The sequence below is a fragment of the Lepidothrix coronata genome, unplaced genomic scaffold (genome assembly GCF_001604755.1).
Source record: "Lepidothrix coronata isolate B3197 unplaced genomic scaffold, Lepidothrix_coronata-1.0 Scaffold51, whole genome shotgun sequence".
NCBI lineage: Eukaryota > Metazoa > Chordata > Aves > Passeriformes > Pipridae > Lepidothrix > Lepidothrix coronata.
This window is the reverse complement of record NW_016690231.1, coordinates 4126912-4141145: the sequence shown is the minus strand read 5'-3', so window position 1 is coordinate 4141145 and position 14234 is coordinate 4126912.

The following is a 14234-nucleotide window of genomic DNA, read 5'->3' as shown; positions in this document are numbered from 1 at the left end:
CAGTTTAGATGTTTTACACCAAATTTGCATAGATTCCTGGAGACCCCAGGTAGTGAGGTTGAAGGACTTAGTTACCACTCAGAAAAGTTGTCAGACTAGTTTTGCTAATAATGCTTTTTTTCCTGTGAAAAATAGAACTCTCTCAAGACCCTAAGATAGGAAGCTGAAAGGTTTATTGAAGGCAGTTGTTTAAAACTACCTCAAATCCAAGTCATGTTCCTCTCAGCCATTATCAGTGCTCTTGTGTAAATGTTCTCATTATGATGACAGGTCTAAGGAAAGTGCTGTTGAAGAAATGAAACTGCTCTCCAGGAGGGATTTTTCTCTGTCACAGGTATCTGAGTTGTCTGTTGGAGCATGGAAAAGTCTCAAGTGTGTAAACAAACTCCCAGAGAATCCAGGTGGCAGTTGGGACATTGGGCCTGAAGGTGATTCTGATCACCCCTTTTTACAGGATGCCACATAATGCTAAAAAATTATTTCACTGCCTCCAGTGGCATGTTTTAAATACATGGTCTTGAAAAGAGTTATTTCCCAGATGTGGCATCCAAGTTTGGAACTCTTTTCACAGGTCTGGAATTCCTGTTGCTGCAGGGTATTCCTGTTGGCTGGAATGGGATTGTTGGCTGTTTACAGGAGCAAGTTTAAAGTCCCCGACCTTTACAAAAATCATGCAGCTTCTGACGTGTTTGTTGTCATTCTGTGTGTAAAGGAGGTTTGGAAATGGAAGGATTGGATTTGTGGTGACAACATCAAATGAGTCTAAAGATCTCCAGTTTCTGTGCTTAGCTTTGATAGGAACTCCAGGGAAATTCCATTTAGTTACACTGCCTCAGTTCCCTATCTAGAAAAATTATTCCATCTGTTGTATATTTAATTGCTGAGGTGGGATGACGGGTCTGGAAGGGGTTTATTTCACAGCAGAGTCCAGGACCCGCAGAATATGGGCCCTGAGATGTGAGTTGCCAGTTATGAATGTGTCAGGATGTTTGCTAAAAGTGTATTAGAGACCTCAGGGAAAGCCTGGTTCAGGTCTGATTGTAAGAAATCCTTTTTTTTTTTTCATTTTCAGCCTTGAAATTACTCACTGCCAGGCTATACCTGGCTCTTTGAGTAATATCCTTTGTACTTGTGTGATGCAGAGCACAGTGGAGGCTGGATCTCAGTGTGGGGCTTTTGGCAGTAATGTGATATAAAGTCCTGTTGTTTATGTTGCTGGTTGGCTTTATTTTTAATTAGCACCTGTTTACAAGAAAAATTATTCTCCCTTTTTCTTTCTGGGTGGTAAGGGGGGAAACATTGTAATTCATTTATTGAGTCCTCTATGTCCTCTTTCTACACCTGAGGCAGCTGAAAGCTTCATCCTGCACAGGTCCGAGCTCTGCTCACGCTGGGCTCTGCACTCTTGGTTCTTGTTGATTTTCGTGGCAGTGAAGAGTGCTGAGCAAATTGCACCCTTCAGGCTCTAGCACCCTAATCTCTTTTTAAACAAGGAGCTTGTGCAAAGCAATTTAATGTCTAAACAGTGAGTGCCTATCAGCGTCTGACAAAGACTTAAAGAGCAGAGGAAAGCACAGCACTATTAAAAACTGGAGAAGGAGACACAGGACGAGGAATTGATACATTGCCAAGGCCAGAACTATTTGTTTCATATTTGTAACTTACGTCTTATATGTCCCCACTTGAGTCATTTAAAACAAACCAAACCACCCAACTGTGATATTCTGGCCAAGGTTTAAAATTCTGTGGGGATTTTGGTGAGCCATCGTGTAAGGCTAAATTTGGTACATCCCCTGCAGAGAAGTGTCTTGCACGTAATTGTACTCACATGAAAATTAGGCCTCTTCAGGAAGATAAACAGTCCATGTCTCTGAAAAGGTACTGGTTAAGTTCCTTCTTGTGACTTCCACTGGGCTATTTTTGCCTGCTTTAAAGACACACACACAAAGACAGACAGACAGTGTTTTACTTAGTCTTTTGTGTGATCAACTCAGGGTGTTTTTTAATCACAAGTCAATCAAACTGAATGATGGTTTCTCTCATTTCATTGCTGGAGAAACCAGGTTGCAGAGGTTTCCTATGGCTACCATATGTTTTTGATGGAGCTGGGAATAAACTCCGGTGTCCTAAATCCTTCTCTTCTCCTCAGCTATCAGACAGGATCAGCTTAAGTGTTATTTGCTTTGGACTTCTCGTGCTGACACAATGAATGAATGCAGAATCCATGGAGTTCACCACAATGAGGAAAAGGGTGTGGGAATGAAAGGCCATCATATGACATTTTACCTGCTGCACGTTGCTCACAGGACACTGACATTTGCAGCTCCTGGCCAGAGGAAGAAAACCAGAATGGTGTCTTTGTAGAAGTTTTCCAAACCTTTTCCTCTTAACAAATGCTTTCAGTAGGGAAATTTGAGTTCCAGTTATTTATCTCTGATTCTACACGGTAAACTCGCTTAAATAGGTCAGTTGGCCTTGGCAGTACAGAAAATTGGGAATGTCAGCACTGGGAGGGGGAGTGATCCTGGAAATCTTCACTGACCTTTGCGTGTACGTTGTTGTTTTACAGACTTTTAAGGTCATCAGCCAGTCTGAGAAAACCATTTATAGATTTCAGTCCTGAATGTCAGACAGCCTTTGACTAACACATCTCAGTTGTGTGAATTGAGGGGGACAGAGAAGATAGGCCTGCAATAAAGGGATATTTTGGAATTTTGCAGACAAAGGTTGGGATGTACAGAACTGCGACCATGGAAAATTGGAGGCTGTCATTGAAATGTTGGAAATGCATTTCCAATGTGCAGTTCTCTGAAAGCTTTCATTGTGTTTTCAAACCAGACTTTAAAGATTCTATTTTCTGTTTGTGAAAAGGCTGTGCCTCACAAACAGCTATTTGTGGTTTATACACGTGTCTGTTGTGTTGGTAATCCTGAGGAAAATGGAACAACCTGACAGATGTTGGATAATGCTTTATAATGCAGAGGTCTAATCCTGGGTTCTAATCAATAAATACTGAAACAAGGAGTTTTACATGTAGTTAATGACATTACTATAAATGGTCTGAATCTTTTTTCCAAACATTCAGATCGTCTTTTTAAGTCTGGATAAGTTCTTGGCCTCTGTGCCTTCCACCCTGGCAATGAGCTCTATCATCTAATCACACACTGTATGAAATATTTTTTTATCCACTTTGAACTCCCATAATTTCTTTTCAGTGACCATCCCTTTGTTTTTGGGCTTTAAAGTGCAGAAGTTCCTCTTGTACCTTTGTTTATTCCTTGTTTTAGGTGCTTGTTGTGCTCCTGACAGTTCTGAGATGCCAGTGTTTTGCATCTGCTGGAGAAGAATGGGGGAAGTGTTCACTTTCTGTACTAAATCCACAATTGTCTGTTGAGATTTAGTGAAGATTTGGGCTGTGGTAATATAAAAAGGATAAATTCATTAAGGATATACTCTCAAAATGTAAGAGAAGCCGATTTAATAGAATATTATTGCAGTTTTTCATTTAACAATATACTGAATGAAATAAGTTAATCTGTCCCATTGAAATAAAATAGGAAATTTGTTCACAATAACTGATTACAGTGTCTCCTGACAAGCTTTGTAATGTGGTTTAATTGAACTCTGATCTAGGCTAAATAAAATTCTGTCTACATCTGGGCTTAAAATATGTCTGGTTGGTTACCAAGAGTCTGTGCTCCCATGTATGTGAATAGGAATACACCATCCCATGTCAATCAGTGAAACACTGCAGTTAAAACTTATCCTTGGACTTTGACTTTCAGTTTAATGAAACCTGGATTCTGAAAAGAACAGATAAAGTAATTTTGTTAGCAGTCATTTATTTGATGGAATTGCCATCACTGTGTTCACAGAATATTTGAGAACAGGCTGCAATTTCCCTCAGATGTTTGCTCTGTGGATTTCCTTGCCAGATTTGTTTCCAGAGTTTATTTTTAACTTCACAAATTGGTCATCATAAGCATTTGACACTTGACATTGACTGTGTGCAATTAGTCAAAGAGTCTCTCTGTTCTCTCAGAGGATGAGAAAGCAGGATCTGATGGGCAAACATGAGAAATACAAAATGTGGTTTCTGCAGTTACCCTGTCACATGGTTTTCAAATGATTTTTTGAATAGTCTTAGGACTATAGTTTTTAAACCAGAAAGGAGTATGAGGCTCCAGTTATCCCTGTATTTTAAACAGTAACTTGTGCTGAGAAAAATGTACCTTTGAGAAGGGAATCCAGTTTTGATGAAAAGATGTGAACGTGTCATTGCTCCCTTTGTTGCAATATTTAATCAACCTCAGAGTTAAAAATATGTTCCCTATTCTGAATTTGAGCTTGTGTGGTTTAAGGTTCCACTCAGCCTTTCCAACAGCAAAATTCCCTTTTCTAGATGTTAAGAAAAAGGAACTTGGAGGGGATGGGAGTACAACTGAGGTCATTCTGAGGTCTAAATGAATGTGTTTGCTGAGCTCTAGTTCTAAGCAAAATATTGATACAGAGATTTCATACACTGTGAAGTCACTAAATGTGGTGCTGGCATGGAAAATTAAGGGAAAATGCACCAGAAAACATAGCTTTTGACATTTTATGGTGAAGGAAACATCTGTGCTGATTTAGGTGCATCTTTCCTACTTTTATTCTTTCCCTATATTCCATATTTCCTGAGCTGGAATATGTGATTTGCTGTGCAAGAGCAGGACAGGTTCGTAGTGGAAGATGGAGTCACAGAAGAGAATTCAGGAATGGGGACTTTTGTGAGAGGGTGGTTTGTGTAACACATGGTAAGGTCAGTCTCTGGGTACAGGGATAGATGGGAATGGTGTCTGTGTAAGGAGCAGGGATGATCTTTACAGCATTTGCAGGATTTTAGGGGGCACTGGTGCTGTAAATAATATTAAGTGTTTTTTTTTTTTCTTAAAATGGCATGGAACTTGAACAAAAAATTGAAATCCATATGGTAGCAGCATTCAATTATGGCTACGTTTAGGAATGGAGGAACAAGGTAGTGGGTAGAGCTGTTACAAAAGGAAGGAGAAGACTCTGCCTTAAAAGTTACAGAATTCCTGGTGGAAGCTTCAGCTGTGCTGCTGTGCTGGGGTAACAGGAGAACACAGAGGGACAGAAATCTGTTTACCAGTTTTCCTATGGTTTGTTTCCTGGAAGGAGTAATTATAAATGTGCCTTTGAGGGCCATACAAGGTGCAGAGAAAGCTTCTGACATTACTCCTCCTTTGCATGGGCAGATGTCTTCTGCTCCTCACTGACTTTCTCTGGCTCGGAGCCTTCTGGCTGAGGGGACAGGCAGATGGTTGCCTTGAAGGCTCAGTGGCTCATCAAACATCAGGCAGAGAAGATACACGGCCATTGGCCAGTAATCTCCCACCCACAATCTAAACCCTTAATTCCCAGTCCAAAAGAAAGTCGTTTCAAACCGAACTCATAAAAGAACGGCTTAAAAATATTAAGCTTTTATGACCATTCCAGTGCATCCAGCACCCAGGGCTCCAGCTCCATGTGAAATACCCCCAAAGAAAATTCCTCTTACGCTGGAATCCAAGAAATAATAATAATAATACAGATCAGAATTCAGTGTTTCACATCCAATGAACTCACTGGGTTGTAGGAATTTGAGCTGGTCTGTCACTTTGGAGCCAGTGATGTGCTTAACAGATGCCTGTTTGGGTTCAGATGAAGTGCTGCAGAAGCATATGATGCCAGAAGAAGGATTAAAAAGTCACCAGGCTGTTACACAGAAGAAGTAATTACTTGCAAGCCTTCACTTTTGTTCTTGGCTAATACTCGCTTTGTTTGATGGTTCTTAACCTTTTCCAAGCAGCACTTCATCCCTGGGTAAGTTGTAACTCCTGTGTGATGATGTAGAAGGGTAAAGCACTGCCTACTTGTAAGGCAGCTCTGCTGTAGTCAGAGTTAGTTTTCAGCACAGAAATGGTGTTTCTGGATTTCCTTGCTCACCCTGCCCATATTGATTTCCATTTGAGTTTGTAAAAACCCTCATGAAATGGAAGTTTCACTTACTTGGACCCAGTTGGAAGGCCAACAACACCTTTAAGGATCAGGTTTTCTCAGAATTCTTATGCCTTTGATCTAAACTGAGGAAGTTCAACTTCCATGGTGGAAGTTTTATTTGTATAAAGATGCTTATAGCAATTCTGTCACAGAGACCCAGTTCCATTTTACTGATACAATTGTGCCCACATTACAGGCTGGACTGGCATCTGAATATTGAATATTGCTTCCAGAGCTGATGCTGTCACTGAGAGACACCACTTAGGTTAAAACAAGGTGTAAACTTGAACCTCTGCAATTGTGTTTCAGTGGTTGAGCGGGAAAAAAAGTTAAAAATGGAAAAATCTGTTCCAGAGCACCTGAAAGCACTGATAGGCGTGGCTGCTTTATTTGAAAGTATTTTTTCAGGTACACAAAATAAACTTATGCTTAATGCTTATTTAAATAATAACTTGTGATTTGAAATTAAAAAAAAAAAAACCTTGGCATCTTGTTTAAGTAGATTCTCTGATAAATTAGAGAACTTTGAAACTGAGCTGATCAAGCATACCAAAATGTTCTCTGGAAACATCGGTCATTAATTATACCAGGACATGAAGGTTATTGGGTAGCGATGAAGAGAATAGAGAAAAATCCCTTAAATGATGGCCTGTAGTTGCTGATGCGCACGGTTGGGATTCTAAAAATAAAATGGACAATTTTAACTACCAATTTTATCAGTAAAAGGCTTAAAGTGCTTAAATAAATTGTCTGAAGCCATCACTGTAGAAATACAGGAATCCATTATGTATGGTATGAAAGTGGGTGGAAATCTTTAGACTACAATAAAGAAAGAGAAGCCTTTTCTTTCTTTTTGCTGTCATTCTGACCATGTGGGTTTTTCTGTTTGCATTCAGCCTGTTAAAGCAGAAGTTGCATGACTTTTTCTTAATATTGGGCCGAGTCCTACAGACCTCATCCATGTGATAAACCCAGGATAAATGGAGTGCCTGCAAAAATGAGCCCACTGTCTGTCTGCTCCAGCAAAAGTCCTGGGAATTGAAGAAAAACAGCTGTTTAGTTTCAGGCAGAGATCCTGACCAACAGCTCTTTGAAATCTGCAGGACTTGTCTCTGCAGCCTGCTGAGTTTATTACTCGTTTTTGTGGCTCTGTTGAAACCAGAAGTATTCCCTCAGTATCAGTGGGGTCACATCCAGAGTATCTCTGCTCGTGGAAACACTTCAGCAAACTGTACCTGTGGGCTGAAGTCAGTCCATGCTTACCTTCACCAAAGGGCTTGTGTCCTTCCCTTAAGTAGAGCTTGCTGCCCTCTAATATTGCAGGGCTCTTGGCCTGAGACACCTGATAAAGAAATTCTGATGAGTCACTGAGTCAAATTCAGTAGCCAGACCGACTGCTAAGAAGCTGAATTCTTGTCTAGCAAACCAGGGTTTTTTAGAAGAGTGGTGGTATCTGCCCTGCAAAAATGTCAATGGTTGCCCTTGGCAAAGGGCTGCAGGAAGGTGGCAAATCCCAGCAGGCTCATCCAGGGCAAGTAAAGGGGTTTAGAGAGGAAACTCCTGCAGCTGTAATCCAAGATCTTGTTCTGCTTCTGGATCAAAAGAACATGTGGGTTTTCCTGTTTCCTTGAAAGGTCCGTGGTCCAAAGTGGACCTTCTCATTCCTTATTAAAGGGTTATAGCACTGTGGAATGGAACCCTAAAAAACAGATTAATATTTGATTCAAGTAAGGGGAAATCAATCAGCTCAAGAGGTGGTATTTGTAAATTCTTTTTCAGCAGAATCAAAATGTGTGCCAGAGGTTACAGACTTGCAGGGTTGTAGCAGTGTGCTAAACTGATGTTATATTTTAAATGTGATTCTGCTTGACAGAGGGGGTGTTGTGCTGGTAATTCACTACTTCTTTTTCTATTTTTACCTTTTTTTTTTTTTTCCAAATTTTTGTCCAGTCGAGGCAGTTTGCTCATTTATGAGAACTAATCCTACCAGCCTGTAGTGCTGCATGAATTAAAAATGAGCGAACACATCTTAATTCCTTATTTCAAATTTATGGCTGCTGTCCTTTGAGAGCTCTGCTTTCCCCCTCCTCCGTGTTTGTCTCTTCCCTTTTTTTCCTAATTACCTGACACCTGCCTTGCAAAGCTATTCCCTTGCCCTGCACCAAGCAGTGCCAGCACACTGGCATGTGCACACTCCACAGGATTGCAGTGGAGTTGTCTGTCAGCAGCAGTCCTTTGGTGTCATGACAGATATTGATTGTTTATTTCTTACTTGAAAACATTTAATTAAATTTGACTGCGTAATTAGCCTGCCAGCAGCCAGACATGCCAGGACAACAAATATGATGTGCAGAGATCCTGAGCTGCAGCCCTTTGTGAGGAAGCTGGTGAGAGTGTGTCTCTGTAGGGTGTTTTGGAGGTCTTCAGGTGTTCCTGAGTTTCAGGATGAATCTGTGCATTCTGTGTTGCCCCTGCCTTTGTTCTTTAAAGAGCTGAACTTCCACAGGACCTTAAATCCTGATTCTGAGGGGATTCCCCAAGAGCATTGGAAGTGACATGTCTGAGGGCAAGCTCTGTTTTTAAACACTCAAGACAGTCTAGCACTGGATTCATCATCATTCATTTACCTTCTGTACCTATAGCTAATCCCTTCAGTATGAGTTTGGTTGTGGGTAGTATGACATAATCAACATGTATTTTAACTCCACTGTTATCTACCCTAATTTAGATAATAAATTTTACCTTTCAACAATAACTGTCCTTAACCTTTTTAACAGGAAAATAACATTCAGGTCAAAAGAGATCTGATATTCAGCCAAAACTTGAAATTGGCCAGTATGTTCTAATTTCTCTCTGTGTGCATCTTATATATTAGCACTTGTTGAAATATTTCTAGCCTGTGGTGTGCACCTGCATTGAAATAACTTAGAATGCTGAGGTAGTGTCAATATTAAATTATAGAGGTGTAGATAGACCACAGTGCCAGAAACAGTAGTACGAGAGCAAGGTTTCTTCTGTGAAATGGTGGGGGGGAGGTCAGTCCTTAGAAAAGAAGTTTCTGGCTTTGTCCACAGAACAGAAACTCTCTTGGATCTCCTGGCCAGTGTTCCTGCAGGGATGGTGATCAGCACTCCTTTGGGGGCTGCACTGATGTACCCAACACCTCATGAACCCTGTCACTGAACAGACAGACAGGAGGGAAGTTTCTAAGTGGGTGGAAAGTTCAGAAGGGGGTGGTGTGACCAGAAAAGAGTGGGGAAGGTGAGCACATGGGTGTTGGTTGTTTTTTTTTTTAAAGACACTTTTACTTGTGGAATTGCTTTGGGACGGCTTTGACTTTGATTTGTCCTGAAGAGATTCGGTGTGTGCAAACTTACACAAGTTGGGGAAGTGACACACCACATAGGAGTGACAAGTACCATATTTATTTCTCATCCAGGTGATAGTCAAAGTATTCAATGAGTATTTTATAGATCTACAGGGTATTAGCAAAGCACTGCTGTGGTTCAGTCCAGCCATGTGAAAAGGCTGTTGGGACAAGCATTGCTTCTGCTTGTGAACCCTCCTCTGGGAGTATGAGCTGCAGACAACCCTCAGTACATCATCCATGTGACAAAACATTTCTCACAGATAAATGCAAGGTAGCCCTAAAGCCTGCATTATATTTTCTTTAGTGAACGTAATGCAAAAAAAGAATTACCTTCATCTAAACATGTAGCTAACCTGTAAATCTTTGCATGAAATAATGCTTATCCCTAACTTACCAGCTGGCTCCACTGAAGTTGTGCTAAATGTCCCTTTGAACCTCTAAGCAGATTTAATCTAACTCGGCCACCTTTTCTTTTATTAGTGACAGAGTGTCGAGGGGTCTTGGACAATAATCAGAGATTTTCCTCATTGCCAACGTACCTACCTGTGAGCTATCGGATCTCCAACGCCGAGACGTCTTTCTTTCTCAAGGAAGCCAGCCAGGACTTCATGAGAAACTCCAGTTTGCAATCCAGGGTGGAATCGTTCTTCCCGTACAAAGCCAAGAGGCCGCCTGTATTAAACGCCAGCTACGGCCCTTTCTCCGTGGAACAAGCCGTGCCCCAGGACCTCATGTTAACTTCCAGCTTTTTTGGATCTGCCAACAAGTTTACTTACAACTGGAAACTGCAGGCCTACATCATGAGCAACAAAATTTACCCCAGCAAGCCCAAGGTGCAGGTGCTGTTCTACATCGTGGGCAGGGACTGGGATGACTACAGCACCACGGAGCGCCTGCCCTGCCTGCGGGTGTTCGCCTTCCGAGAGACGCGGGAGGTGCGGGGCAGCTGCAGGCTCAAAGGGGACCTGGGGCTCTGTGTGGCAGAGCTGGAGCTCCTGCCCAGCTGGTTCAACCCCCCCACGGTTGTCACGGGCCGTAAAAAGCCACTGGATCAGTTCGAAGGGAGCCCCGTGGAGCTTTACTACACCATCCAACCGGGAGATGAGAAGGGGGAATGCACCCCTGAGGATATAAGGAAGGGAAATGCCATCCGGCCAGGAAAGGATGGCGTGGATGAAACCGTGTCCCACCTGCAGAGGATTGGATCTGTCAGCCTCTATCGAGGCCAGGAGACCTCCCAGCTCACGGAGCTGCGGCTGGATAGTAACATTGTTGTCTGGTTGCCCTCAAAGCCCGTCAAACAAGGAGAGGTTGTGAACGTTTATGTGACGATTGCCAACAACTCCACGGTGGATCAGTTCGTACTCAGGTACAGTGGGTTGTTTCTGCATGTTTCTAACGTGGTGGCACACAAAGGTGATGGGGACACGTGATGAATCTTAACTGCTTTGAAGTTTGAAGGTTGCTCCACGTCACTGAAATATATTATTTTCCTCTTTGCATGGATTTTTTGGATGGATTGATAGCCTCCATCACCAGGAGGCTTTTAACATGTCCACTGTGCCCTTTATCACAGGCCCACAATGTGCAACAAGGGGTACAAAACACAGCAGTTTGCTGCTTTAGTGGGGCCATTTCTGTGCCGTGGCAGACCCTGCGACATCAGAAAAGTTCTCTGCTTTACAGAGCTTTTAAAATCAGGTTTTTATTGCACGGGCATGGAGTTTAAATGTAGAAAAACTTCAATTACCTGCTTTTCTGTAAGTGCTCTGGCAGAACTCGCCTCTCCCACACACAGAGTGGTTTTGTTATGAGAGCTCTTTAGGGAGGGGTTTAACTGTCTGCTTGCAGTTCAGTAGCGTTTTTCTTTGCCAAAACATCTACCCTTTAAAATAAGGCCCAGTGTGTTTGATATTGCTGCTGGCTGAAAGGGGCTGTTAGAAGTGAGTGCCATTATTTTGGGCAGGAGTGGGAACACAAGAACTGCCTTACTGGGTCAGATCACTTTCCTTTTATTTTCTTCTTTAGCGGTTTCCCTACCGATCAGATGAAAATTCTTTGAGGATGACAAAGACTGGGAAACTTGTTAATCACTGAAATATTTGATGTATCTTTTTTTCCCTTGTTACCAGGCTTTAAATTCAGTGGAAATTTCCACGGTGATAAGCAACAATTGCTCTTTAAAGCCTCAGGGAATCAAGAGTTTCCCAAAAGATTCTGCACATGAAAGTATTTATTTCTAAGGCTTATATGAATTAGATTAATACATAGTTGACAACTACTGAGGAGAATGGCCTTTAGAACAGGAAGTGTCGCTTGGCAGATAAAAGGCTTTTATTTGAAAAAGGGGGATTTTAGTCATCCCAGAACCGCTCTGGTGTTTGCAGCTTTGGTTAAATTGGCAAGATAATCTCCCAGACACCTGTTTACTGAGTGAAACCTCTGTGATAGAAGTATTTTCTGACGTTGTCGCTTATCTTTTATTGAAAATCCTTTTTCACAAAGTAGTAGAAACAGAATACTTTTCCAAATAACAAGCATAGCTGTGGTGAAAAAAGAAATCCACAGGCAGTGAACTGGGTATTTGCTGGGTGGATGGGAGAGGGGACCACCCTTTGAAGGTCTGTGCCACACTCTTTATTTTCCTGAACACTGAGTTGAAGAGAAGCAAGGTTGTTTAATTCTGGGAATGTGTTTCTTTGCTCAGAAATGAATCTTGACTGCCTGGGCAAGGATATCATTTGCACGTTGAGAGGTGCATGAGATAGAGATGATAATGTGGGACATCAGTAGTTGCCTGTGTGACTTGCTGTTATGGACAGAGTGGATTGGCTTTGGTTTTGAGAACAGGCGACTGATTTATCTGAAGTGAACACTCTTAAATTTATTGGTGGCTCTGTATCCTGAAACACCCTTTTGGTGAAAAGATTTACATTTTTGCTTAATGTTACTTTGAACCAGACACAAGAACACGAGGCTGAAGAGACCAAGATTTTTTTTTTTTAAATGGCTTTTTCTTGCTTCCAGTGGGAAGGGGCAGGTGGTCGTTGTCTTGAGATGTAATACAGGGCTGACTGACTTTCTGACTGTGCTTCCTCCTCTCCATGACCAAAGGCAGGAGAAACAATGTGAGATATTCCAAAGCAATCTTGGTTTCCAAAACTTTGTCTTGCAGGCATGTTAGACCCTTGTATCTACCCAAGCTGTTGATCTGTGCAGTTGCAAAGACATCAGATGGAAGCTTTGCTCAGGGTGTACAGGAGGTACAAGAAAAGAAGTGGTTTTAACTGGTTTCCTGACACTGCAGCAGGAAGGGACAGCTGATCCCACTGGCAGCAGCTGTGTGGGATCCCATGAACTGTGTCCTTGTTCTCTTGGCTGTGCAGGTTTCTGTCACGGTTTTGGTGGCAGAGGGGACGGGCTGGCAAAGACCACGTGGAGCTTCCTGGTCCTGTGGTGGAAATCTGTTGTCTTCAAACTTCCAAGGTGTTTGGAAAGAGTATGGAATTTGACCCAGGAATCTATGAAGTGTCTGTGTCTTACAGATACAAAAGCCAAGTGAACAGAGCATCCAGGGAGTAGCAGTGCATATGCTGGCTCTGCCTGGGGGCTCCCTTAACCTTCTCCGTGGCCATTTGCCTGGGTACAGAGAGCTGTGTGCTCTCATCCTCTTGGGTTCCCAGCAGAGCAATCCCTACATCCTGTGACATGCATTCACATTTAATCATCCTACAGAAAAACACACCACACATTATCCCCGGGCAGAGTGGGTTTGTTTATTTTCTGCTTCTTGTGTATTATTCATTGAGGTATTGCAACATGCAGTGCTGAAGCAAACAGCATGTGATCATTGCTTGGGGGGTGGGAAATAATAGCTACAAATCTTCTCTGGCAAAAGGGAAGTAGACTGGTCTAAATGACCTCATAGCCACAAATCATTGCAATTGAAACCGTGTTCTTAAATCGTGTCTTAATTCAGGATCCTGTTACTGCATCTATACATTTATCAGCCCAGGAACACCAGTAAAGTCAAAGAGAGTGACTAATATGGCAGGGAGTGAAGGGGATTGTGCTCAGTAGCACATTAACACAGTAGGAGCACCGTGTGCATGAACACAGGTCTTCCCTTCTTGCCTGGAGTCAGCACAGGGCTGTTGTGAAAGCAGTTCAGACAGTCCTGGCAGGTTATAGGTCCTGTTCACAGGCCTGTTCCTGTCCTGCTGTGTCACCTCTGGTGAGTCTTTACAGGTATTCTTTGTATGCAACACAGAAAATGCAGACAGTTGGTCAGTCCTGTTCCTGAGGGACTTTGATTTCTTCTGATGGAAGGGGTTTCAGGTTTGCCTTATGTTATCAATAGGAATGGGAATGGGAAAATCATGATAAAAGAGCTGAAGAAATAGAGAAGGGAGAAGAAAATATCGCCCTGCTTTCCTACCATTGGCAAGGATTTCTGGGCCCTCAAAAGAGAGATGAATTATATTTACTGCTGACTGCACAGTAAGGAAAATTACTGTTACCTCTAGCAGCTGGTAAACTATGAACAGAAGTAGGATCAGTACAGGACAGAAAAGCAAAAAAACTAGCAATATTTAAAATGATTATTTAGGTCTTCTATGTCCTGCCCAGAGCTGTTACAAACTGTTACCACTGGCTTGAGCAGAGCTACCATGATTGATTGTCTCCTCACCAGTTGCTGTTAAACACACCCTTCTCATCCGAGTCATCATTTTGGTGTATTGTCTGTAAGGATTAGAAAGCAAAATCCTCGGGGCACGACCCTGTTCTTGAACGCTTTTATGAGCTGCCCTCACACCCAGCAGGC